We start from the raw sequence: 12,051 nt of genomic DNA, 5'->3' as shown, positions 1-12,051 counted from the left end.
AGTTTATAGCAATACAAGCCTACCTCAAAAAGAAAAAATATCTCAAATAAACGACCTAAACTTGCACCTGAAGGAATAATAAATAAAATCTAAAACCAGCAGAAGGAAGGGAGTAATAAATATTAGAGCAGAAATAAATGAAACAGAAACTATAAAAAACAATAGAACTGATCAATGAAACCAAAAGCTGGTTCTTTGAAAACATCCATACAACTGATAAACATGTAGCCAAACTTATCAAGAAAAAAATAGAAATGACTCAAATAAATAAAATCACAAATTAAAGAGGAGAAATAACAACCAACACCACAGAAAGACAACTATAGTAGAATATCATGAAAAATTATATGCCAACAACACATTAGACAACATAGAAGAAATGGATAAATTCCTAGACATATGTAACCTACCAAAACTCAATCAGGAAGAAATAGAAAGTTTGAATAGACTGATTACCAGCAATGAAATTGAATCAGGAATCAAAAACTCCAAAAAAGTAAAAGTTCAGGACCAAATGGCTTCACAGATGAATCTACCAAACATTTAAAGAAGAGTTAATACTTATTCTTTTCAAAATTTTCCAAAAACTAGAAAAGGAAGGAAAAATTCTAAATTCATTCTATGAGGCCAGCATTACCCTGATACCAAAACCAGACAGAGAGCCCCCCCCCCCAAAAAAGGGGAAAAAAAAGCACTACAAGCCAATATCTCTGATGAACATAGATGCAAAAATCCTCATTAAAATATTAGCAAACCAAATCCAATAGTACATTAAAAAATAATTCACCATGATCAAGTGGGATTTATTTCTGGGATGCAAGAATGGTTCAACATTCATAAATCAATCAACATGATATATAACATCAACAAGGGAAAGGAAAACACCATTTGATTATTTCAATAGATGCAAAAATAAAAAAGCATTTGACAAAGTATATCATCTGTTCATGATAAAAACCTTCAACAAAGGAGGTTTAGAGGGAACATATTTCAACATAATTAAGGTCACATATGAAAAACCCACAGCTAACATCATCCTCAATGGGGAAAAACTTAGAGCATTTGCCTTAAGGTCCAAGACAAGATAAGGATGTCCACTTTCACTATTTTAGTCAACAAGTGCTGGAAGTCCTAGCCACAGCAATCAGACAACAAAAAGAAATAAAGTGCATCCAGATTGATCAGGAAGAAGTAAACTTTCACTATTTTCAGATGACATGATACTATATGCAGAAAACCCTAAAGATTCCACCACAAAACTACTAGAACTGATAAATGAACTCAGTAAGGTCTCAAGATAGAAATCCATTGTATTTCTATGCACTAACAATGAAGTAGTAGAAAGAGAAATTAAGATAACAATCCCATTTACAATTGAACTGTAAATAAAATATCTAGGAATAAACTTAACCAAAGAGGTGAAAGTCCTGCATTCAGAAAACTGTAAAATACTGATGAATGAAATTGAAGATGACAGAAACAAATGGAAAGATATTCTATGCTCGTGGATTAGGGAACAAATACTGTCAAGATGTCTATATGACCCAAAGTAATCTATAGATTTAACATAATCCCTCTCCAAATATCAACAGCATTTTTCACAGAACTAGAACACACAGTCTGAAAATCTGTGTGGAACCATGAAAGACCCCAAACAGTCAAAACAGTCTTGAAAAAAAACCAAAAAACAAAAAATGGAGCTATTACAATTCCAGATTTCAAGTTATATTACAAGATTGTAATAATCAAAACAGTATGTTACTGGCACAAAAATAGACAAAGATCAGTGGAAGAGAATAGAAAACCCCAAAATAAACCCACAATCGAGTCAATTAATCTTTAACAAAGGAGGTAAGAATATGTGATGGGAAAAAGACAATCTCTTCAATGAATTGTGTTGGGAAAAATGGACAGCTACATGCAAAAGAAAGAAACGTGACCACTTTCTTACACCATATATAAAAATAAAGTCAAAATGAAGCACCTAAATGTGAGGCCTGAAACCATAAAAATCCTAGAAGAGAGCACAGGCAACTTTCTCTGATATAGGTCATAGCAACATTCTTCTAGATATATTTCTTGAGGCAAAACTTCTGCACAGCTAAGGAAACAACCAACAAAACCAGAAGACAACCTACTGAATAGAAGAAAATACTTGCAAATGACCTATATGATAAAGAGCTTGTATCCAAAATATATAAAGAACGTATATAACTCAACACCCAAAAAACAAATAATCCAATTAAAAAATGGGAAGAAGATATGAACAGACATTTCTCCAAAGAAGACGTACAAATGGCAAACAGACACATGAAAAGATGCTCAACATTGCTCATCATCAGCGAGTATATATATAGTATATATATTTTTTAATCATAAAAAGTGAAAAGTTGCCCTTTGCAATAGCAACTTTGGATGGATCTAGATGGATCTAGACAGTATAAAGCTAAGTGAAATATGCCAGTCTGAGAAAGACAAGTACCATGTGATTTTACTCATATTTGGAATTTAAGAAACAAAACAAATTAACAAAGGAAAAAACAAGGGATGATTATCAGAAGGGAGGTGGGTAGCGGATGGGTGAAATAGGTGATGGGGATTAAGAGTACACTTATCTTGGGGCGCCTGGGTGGCGCAGTCGGTTAAGCGTCCGACTTCAGCCAGGTCACGATCTCGCGGTCCGTGAGTTCAAGCCCCGCGTCGGGCTCTGGGCTGATGGCTCAGAGCCTGGAGCCTGTTTCCGATTCTGTGTCTCCCTCTCTCTCTGCCCCTCCCCCGTTCATGCTCTGTCTCTCTCTGTCCCAAAAATAAATAAACGTTGAAAAAAAAAATTTAAAAAAAATATTAAAAAAAAAAAAAAAAGAGTACACTTATCTTGATCAACACTGGGGGAGGTATGGAATTGTTCAATCACTACATTTTACTCCTGAAACTAATATAACACTGCGTGTTAATTACCCTGAAATTAAAATAAAATTAAAAAAAAAGAAATGTCTCTGTTTACACTGGTTGGTGAGCATCCTTAAGGAACGTGAGCGGCCCTCCCTTCCCCATGTTGGCCCTTATGTTTTTAAATGGATGTGGGAAACTTTAATTACATAAGAGGTCTCTGACTGCAAGAAATGCTAAAATAATGACTCACCTCAATCTCATATTCTTATTGGTATTTTACTTGAATTTCCATTAATAAAAAAATTTCAGTCCTAATTCATTACATAATTTCTGCATCCAAAACACTCATTACTGAGCTCTCTCCATAGACGTAAAACTCATACTTTTTTAGTTTTTTTTTTTTTTTATGATTCATTTAGAGACTTCATCTAATACCCAAGGCACTGAACAGTCTGTTTCTTATTCTTAGTCAAACCACACATAAATTGATTGACTTAACAAATGTTTTCAGGACTTCTGTGGTTTGCTTTTAAGATTCTTATTTCTTATAATCACACTAATAATAACAATAAATTACCAGACTTTGATGTAACATCTTCAGAAGCTCAATGAAGTATATAGTTAGTAATTGCTACTAGATTGAAAGGTTTGTTGATTAGAAATTGTGTGACTGACCTACAATAAAGGGACATGCAGTGTCATTTGTTTGCTTATTGTAACAAACACGGTTGAAGTCTTAAGCACACCCCCTGATCTACAGTGGAAGCCATCTAAGATGGTGCCGTTCACAGTAGCCCTTTCCCATGTCTCTGCCTGAGGATGCTTTCCGAGCTCAGTGAAATGTATACTAGGGAACATTCATCCAACAAGAGCAGCGTTGATCCAACAAGGAATCATCCCAGGGGGACAACCTGGTGGCAGATTCCACATGGTCCCTGAGAGGATCTCCTTGAGATTGAGCCACATTGGACCATAATTACTTTATTATCTTTCACTGCTTTCTTGTTCCTCTTTCTCTCTTTTCACATGGCTTCCTGGCGGCATTTCCCAAACAAACTCCTTGCATCTACAGGCTTACCTTGCATCTGATTTCAGGGGCACAGAGACGGAAACCTTAACCAAGACACTTATTTGCTCATTTTTTTCATTGAGATTTATTGAATTCCTGCTCTGTGCGAGACATCTTTCATTTATGATGTCCGAGTCCTCAGAAACCATTGTCCCATCACTACAATACCCATTTTACAGATGATAAATTGAAATCCAGAGAGTTTAATCGAATAATTTATAAATCATAATAGGTAGCAAAGCCCAGAGTCCATTTCTATTTTCCTATTGCTTTTACCATTTTATTCTACCCTCACTAATTCTGTGAATTTTGATCAGTAAAAGGAACAGAACCTAACTGCTGTTACATAGTTACACTCTCCAAAATTCAAATTGGTGAGTGGGTTTTGACCTAAAAGACACAGGTTGTGTCCTTTTGTTCTGACGCGTGCGAAGAACCCTCCTCTTTCGTGGACAATCTCCCATCGGCTCCACCACTCACCTGCTCCCTGCTCTTGGCTTCAGTTTCCTCAAATGGAAAATAAAAATCCTTGGTCTCCATGATCTTCAGGATCTATTAAAAAGTTAATGTTACAGAAGCCTGAGTTCTTTGTAGTCTAGTCTCTCTGGCCAATTCCACTAGTTTTTTGTTTTGTTTTGGTTTGGTTTTATGTTGAATTCTCTTTATAACCACTTTTGAAGCAGATGTCAGTGAAATTTTTTCTATAAAGCACCAGATAGAAAAAGTTTTAGGCATCATTGTTAGTAAGGTGTCTGCTGCAATTAATCCAGCCATTGTTGTTCAAAAGAAGCAAAGGACAATATGTAAATAAATGAGTGTGGCTACTTTCCAATGAAGTTGATGAGGGAGCCAATGGCCAGCTGTGGGCAAAGCAGAGCTAACACCGCCCCCTCCCCCACCAGGTGGGCTGTGTGCGACATCCTCAGGCACTCCTGGCTGCCCCAGAATAAAGGAAAGGGAAAAACAAGTAACTGATCGAGATCACATTCACGCAGGATATGAGTCTCCTCAATTTACAAGTGTTCTAGTAAATTACAAGAAAATGGCAATCTTACTAATAGCCTAATCTCCAGAAACAGACTCCGTTTTTTGGAGTCCTAACACCACCCTCCCCTCCATGGTGATGTGGGGGAATAAAGGCAAGAAGGAAATGGAAGGTAAAATTAAATTTCCTTAGATCCTGCAGCCCATGGACAAATACTTGAGGCAGGCAGAATATAACAATCCTATAGGACGTGCCCCCCCCCCCAACTGTCTTAATGTTAACGCCTTACTAGAGGTGAAACAACCTTAGCTTGACAATAGCTAGGCCCCCAGTGTCTCAGGAGTCCTCTTTAGCATATGAAAGTCCCTCTGGAGGCCTCCCTTTGGCCTTTACCTCCCCCCACTCCTTAGTATGTAATCAATCACTCCTCACTACCCCAGTATAGCTCTTTCTGCCCTCAGGTCCTGTCATCATGCTTTAATAAAATCACCTTTTTGCACCAAAGAAAAGAATTCTTTCTTAGCTGTGGGCTGAGGACCCCCACCACCGCAAAACCACATTGAAACTATGTTATTTACAAAAACAGGCAGCAAGCAACTGGTTCTCCACTCACAGAAAACAGTTCTCTAAGATTCTTGTGTCAAGACGTGGCAGATGAGAGATGACAGGAAAATTCCAAACAGTGCTTTTATTTTCTGTCTCACCAGCCTCCTAGAAACTTTGCAGGTCTTTCTCACAGAGCTCCTCACAGAGACAAAGAAAAAGGAAAGCTTTTCTGTGTCTTTCTTACCTGAGCCTATCTGAGTGGCTTCTGTTTGACAGAGAGTGGTTTGTGTTTGTGTTTGTGCTGGGCTTAAGGGCCAAGAACAGTCAATACTGAATGGTGCTGTCCTCTGGAGAGCTGGAGAATATATAAATATTGCATTGGGGATGTGCTTTCCTTTTCAACAAAGTTTCTGAACAGGTTTGCTTGCTAAGGGTCTATTATTGGCATTTTCATTATAACCCCTGTAACACCAAGCTTTTTTACGGGACTTATGATTCAGAACAAACATTTTGTCGAAGATGAATCTGGCATGCTTGATGTTATTCAAGGGATACATTTCTTTGGAGAAACTTCCCATGGAAAGTTCTGAGTCTGCATCGGGGAGCCCAAAAAATCCTTAAGGAGAAATTGCTGCCTCATGCGTGAACTTTTAGTAAGTTTTCTGAGCCGACAGTGAATAAACATAGTCTAACATTATTTCTGATTCTGTAATAGGTCAACTTATAAGATATCAGAAACCTATTGCATATAAGTTCCGCTTAAACTCACCTTTCATGAATAGTTGAGATAGAAGGCTTATGTAGTTCCCTATTAGGGTTATCAGAAATTACTAATGGCCTTATCTCGCTTCTGTGACCTCGCCTGCTTGCTAAATAGATAACTTAGGATGCAAAATGCTCCCCCATCCCTTCTACCAAGATCTGGCCTAGGCAACACCAACATGTAAAAAGTCAGGTACTCGCTGCCCTCCAGGATCTCAAGTGTCTAACTATGATTGGTCATTTTAAACCCTCATAGGACAAAAACCTTTAAATTGACAGGTTCCCGCCAAAACTAACGTCTGTGTGTCACAATATAATCGGCTACCATGAAATGTTGTAAATTGTAATCGGTTAACCAAATAATGACGTATTCTGACTTGCTAAAATCCATATAAGCTCACTGCTGCCTTTGTTCGGGGCCATTCTCTGCACTTTCCACCTTAAGATCAGGAGATCAGGTTTGGCCCTGCCGTGAATAAAATCTTGCCTCGCTTCTGTTCGGCATCTGATGTTTTTTTTCCACAGCGCCCTGTTTCAGATTCCACTTTTATTGAAAATCTTTCCTGGACCCGTAATCTGTAACCATGGGAGTACAGGACACTTACAGAAGTATCTCAGAGGTATAAAAAGATGAATAAGCTACCTTGTGAACCAATGAGTTTCTTGTCATTAGATGCAATCAAGCAGAAGTTGAATAATAACCCACCATTGATACTGCTTAGAGATTTTGCATTCTGTGAGGGTTTGAGCAAACAGGTTTTAGGGAGCCCACTTACCACCTGTGAGACAGAACTGAGGGAGAGGCCATACAAGCTTCTTGGACTCCACACCTTGACCTTTTTCCCACCTCCTTGATCTACAGAAGCTCTGTTTTCACCTGTTGCACATATTGGATATTTAAAATGCTTTCCTTTGAAGAAAGTGTTCTACTAAAATAATTTTTTTTTTAATTTTTGTATTCTTTATTTATTTTTGAGAGATAGACAGTAAGACAGAGTGCGAGCAGGGGAGGAACAGAGAGAGAGACACAGAATCGCAAGTGGGATCCAGGCTCTGAGCTGTCAGCATAGAGCCCAGTGTGGGGCTTGAACTCACGAGCTGTGAGATCATGACCCGAGCTGAAGTCGGAGGCTCAACCGACTGAGCCACCCAGGTGCCCCAAATAATTTTTTAAAAATAAAGAAAATAAAATGTAAACCACTGGGCAACAGATATTTCAATTTCTTCTAACTCTTAAGATTTTCAATGTTCTACAAGTAGGCTTTGATACATTCTAAATGAGAACTCTTTCCTTCCCTTCTCATTCCTGGTATATCCTCATCTCCATTTGGCAAATAGGAAACCTTTTAATTCTTGGTAGATTTTTACAACCAACTTTCAATAAAAGGGTAGAAAATTCTCCATAGGTTTTTCATTCACAAGGAATAGCCATTAGGTTTAGGGTTTTAATCATCATTAACAAGCAAACCCTTAAAAAAGTCAAGCCAAACACAGTCAAGCTGTGTTTATTGATAGGAACAAAAGGAAACCTTTGGTTCCTACCTACTGGCCTAGTACATCTTGGCCTGAGGGGCAAACTCTTTGTGCTGTCTCCTCACCTGACTTTTAGATTTTTATGCATCTTTACAGCTGAAATTCTGCTAAATAAAGATAGAGTCAGAGAAGACAATGAAAAGCAGGCAGGTATTAATAGAGAACACAAACAAATCCAATGGTATCAGCATCAAATGTAAATCAGGAATGGCAGGTATTCATTAAAATTTACTAGCCAAATAAATGGTTGAGGTTATTATTCTATACATTCTATATTGATGCCTTCTATAAAAGAAGAACTTTGAAACAAACATCATCTGATTTAAATATTATATATATAAATATTACGCATATTACACACACACACACACACACACACACACACACAGGTAATTTGGGGAAACGTTTCTAGTGGAAAGTTTTAAAGCAATAAGCAGGGATTTTGCTTATGTTAAAACCACTAGGGGTACCTGGGTGGCTCATATGGTTAAGGGGTTGGGCATCTGACTTGGGCTCAGGTCATGATCTCACCTTTTGTGACTTTGAGCTCCTAGTAGGGCTCAGTGCTGACAGCTCAGAGCTTGGAGCCTGCTTCTGATTCTGTGTCTCCCTCTGTCTCTGCCCCTCCCCTGCTCGTGCTCTGTCTCTTCTCTCTTTTCTCTTTCTCTCTCTCAAAATTAAATAAATGTTAATAAACAACAACAACACTAACAGTGGAAAATACTGATTTATACTTACTGTTCAGGCTTTGAAGGAAACTACATATGGTTTCTCTGGCTAGTGAATTCATGTTAATAAGAAACTTACTTTGTATGGCAAGTGTCATAAACACATAATTACACGATAAACAAATATAATTCCATTTGGTTTTCTGAGTAGTAAGTGTTTTAAATATATGCAGAAAGGGCTGTGGCGAAAAAAGATATCTATGTTTCCCATGTAAAGCCTAACCCGCTGTCAGAAGAGAAAGGGGAGAAGTTTTTACCATCTTATCCCTGGGATACAGTTCATACTTAACTGTTTGTACTTGGGTCTCTTGGACCCAGAGTTCTAGGATAGAGCAGAACCAAACCAAATTGCATATCACCCGAAAGCTTGAAGAGAATCCCTTGTATTTGTTTACTGATCAGTATTAAAAACAAATCAGCCTGGAGGCCTTAGCTGTGCGGGAAAGATACAGTTTGTCTCTTTAATAGCACAAACTGTGTAGAGAACGTTTTGTCTGGGCCGCATATGGTCTTCTGCTTTGCTTCCACTTTCAAATGCAAAGTGCAGAAGATTAAAATGGCCTTTAACTTTGGTGAAGGTCTCTCATGTCCTAAGATCAAGGGCCACTCCTGTCTTTCCTTGGTCTACCTGAGCGTGGTACCCTGTGATACTTCTCCAAGTTGAGGGCACAGGCTCAGAAATCTTTAGTCACGAGGGATGGTTTTCCTCTGTCAGTCACCAGTGGAAGGCCATATTAAGTTCAAGGCACAATGTAAGTTCCAGCTGTTATCCTAAGCATTTGTGTAGATTATATGCCAGACAAAGAGTTAGTGAATGAATTAAAAGTAAATGTCACTTCCTAAAACTCAGCCCAGTAAACACAGCTTAGGAAAAGATTTCCTTTTGCCTTAGTGACAGCTATTGGAATTAGGCAATGGGGTGCTTTCAGACCTGGTTCACATCTGGAGAAGCTCATAGTTCAGCTGCCTCCTATGGTAGGGATCACTGAATAGTTCTCTCCTACCATTAATTTGCACAGACTAAAGGCAGGAAGCCTGTGAGAGATCCACAAACAGCACGTTACCGTCCAGCATGATCGATCAATAGAACAACCTGATAATGGCCCAAAGCAATTCCTTCCTCTTATCCTTGCCTCTCCATTACATTTGCTTTTAATGGACGTGAGTCTGGGCTGTCAGTTACCAAAAATTTCTCAGATGCAATGTTTTGTGTGAGAGCATCAGGCTTCATTTCTTATCTTAGTTACACGTCGGTTCTTGTTTTCATCTTTAATGTATTGAAAAACAGTTGCTTCTCTGATGAATTTGTCAGAACTGTTAGTCTCCAACACACTGAATCTGTGACCTTGTCTGCAATTGCCACAGCTCATTTTAATACGTATCAGAAGCATTTGGGGATTAGAGTATGACATCTCACTAATCACTCAAATAAAAAAAGCAGAGTGGTTAAAATTGTCATGTGCTCTATAGCCAACGACTGACAAGTAAAAACCATTTTTGCCCACCATCCCTATGCGGCTCTGAGATTTAAAGCAAATCAGAAATGCATAATGATCTTACTCTCACAAGTTATGACTCATGTTCATATTCCTGTAGGCCCAGCAAAGTCTCATTGGTCATGATGCGTAGTGACTGGAAAGTCAAAAAGTATGCAATCTTTGACCTCAAGGCTTCATTAAGTAGGTGGCTAGCATATATGAGAGAAGTGGAGACTATTTAGGAAAAGGAAGGGCAGGGAACTAACATTTATTGAGACTTTACTATGTATCATTACAGTGGACACCATTGGTGCTCTGCCTGGGTCCCCTTGGGTCCCTGTTGCCAGGTTCTAGCACCCCATCGATAAGTTTTGGCTTTATCAGAGGCATGAATCTATGGCTCAGCTTGGGAGGCTGGCCCTCAGGTTGCTGGAGACTTTTCCCACAGAAGCAGAGAGGGATGTGCCTGAGATTTATGGCCATTGTTCTGTAGCCAGATTGATATGGGAGGGAGGAAGAAGGCCCAGCTCTTGGGCCTTAAGTGATAGGAAACTCTGAAACATAAGTTGCACAACAAAGCTCCTCTCTCTAGGATCTGCTGAAGTCATATCCCTGCTTGAATTCTTCTCCTTCCCAGTCTGCCTTCTCCCACTCCCTTCCTTCTTTCTCCTGGGATCACTACCTTAATTAATCCCTTGCCCAAGACTCTTGTCTCAGGGTCGGCTTGGGATGTGCTACACTGTCCATTTTATGTATACTCTATGACATATGCTATGCCTTTTGCGTATATTATATTATATATGCTATGGCTTTCATTCATGACATATGCTATGCCTTTTTATATATACTGTGCATATGATCCGCACAATCTAGGAGGAAACTGAAGATCAAAGATTCTAATTAACCTGCCCAGAATCATAGAGACATTAGGTGGTCGAAGTATGGCCTTTTGGACCCTAGTTTTATCACTTTATATTTACTTATTCCATTCTCAGCACAGACAAAGGGTATAAAATGCATAAATACTATTTTGGGAATAAATGCACTTGCAGATAGATGGCTTCTACACATTAGGCCTGATGTAAATGCTAACTCCTTACTGAAAAGACATCATTTGAAAAGGAAAAAGATAAGCACAGGTTCACAGTCTGTTGGTTGAAAAAAATACCAAGAATCAAGCATATTACTCAGCCATAAAAAAGAATGAAATCTTGCCATTGCAAACAGCATAGATGGAGCTAGAGAGTACAATGCTAAGCGAAATTATTCAGAGAAAGACAAATGCCATATGATTTCACTCATGGAATTTAAGAGGCAAATAACATGAGTAAAAGGGGAAAAAAGAAGCAAACCAAGAAACAGACTCTTACCTACAGAGAGCAGATCGATTGTTACCAGAGGGGAGGTGGGTGGGATGACGGATTAAATAGGTGTTGGAGATTAATGAGGGGATCTGTTGTAATGAGCACCAGGTGTTGTGTGCAACTGTAGAATCACTATATTGTACACCTGAAACTACGTTAATTAACTGGAATTTAAATTAAAACTTAAAAAAAGAATTAAGCATATCTCTTGACATTGGAAGTGAGACTCAAAAAGTCCTGTGTGTGTTGTTTCTTTTCATTTATTTATTATTTTTTTTTTAGAGAGAGAGAGAGAGAGCAAGCATGAATGGGGGAGAAGGGCAGAAGAAGGGAGGCAGAAGGAGAGTGAGAGAATCTTAAGCAGGCTCCACGCTCAGTGCAGAGCCCGATATGGGGCTTGATGCCATGGCTCTGGGATCATAACCTGAGCTGGAATCAAGAGTTAGATGCTTAACCGACTGAGCCACCTAGGCACCCCTCAGCCAACTTTTCAAAATAAAGTACTTAAGTTAGAAATTGCTAGATTCACAGTAACATGGCCTTTGCTAGAAACAAATCTTTGCAGACAGTAGATCAATAAAGTCACCCTTTGCTGCTCACCAGAGAAGTTAAGAAACTTGGCAGAAGATGATGAAAGCCCGCAAACCTTCAGCTTGGATTTTTAATAGCAAATTAATTCCGATTAATGGCCTCC

General features: G+C 38.7%; 1 protein-coding gene across 2 annotated transcripts in view; it reads right to left on the bottom strand.

Annotated features, from left to right (window-relative positions):
• KCNIP4 (potassium voltage-gated channel interacting protein 4) overlaps window positions 1-12,051 on the bottom strand; it is a 1,158,426-nt gene that overhangs the window by 286,406 nt on the left and 859,969 nt on the right. The gene's annotated exons all lie outside the window — the stretch shown is intronic.

This window comes from Lynx canadensis, chromosome B1 (assembly GCF_007474595.2).
Source record: "Lynx canadensis isolate LIC74 chromosome B1, mLynCan4.pri.v2, whole genome shotgun sequence".
Classification (NCBI taxonomy): domain Eukaryota; kingdom Metazoa; phylum Chordata; class Mammalia; order Carnivora; family Felidae; genus Lynx; species Lynx canadensis.
This window is presented reverse-complemented; position numbering and strand designations above follow the sequence as displayed.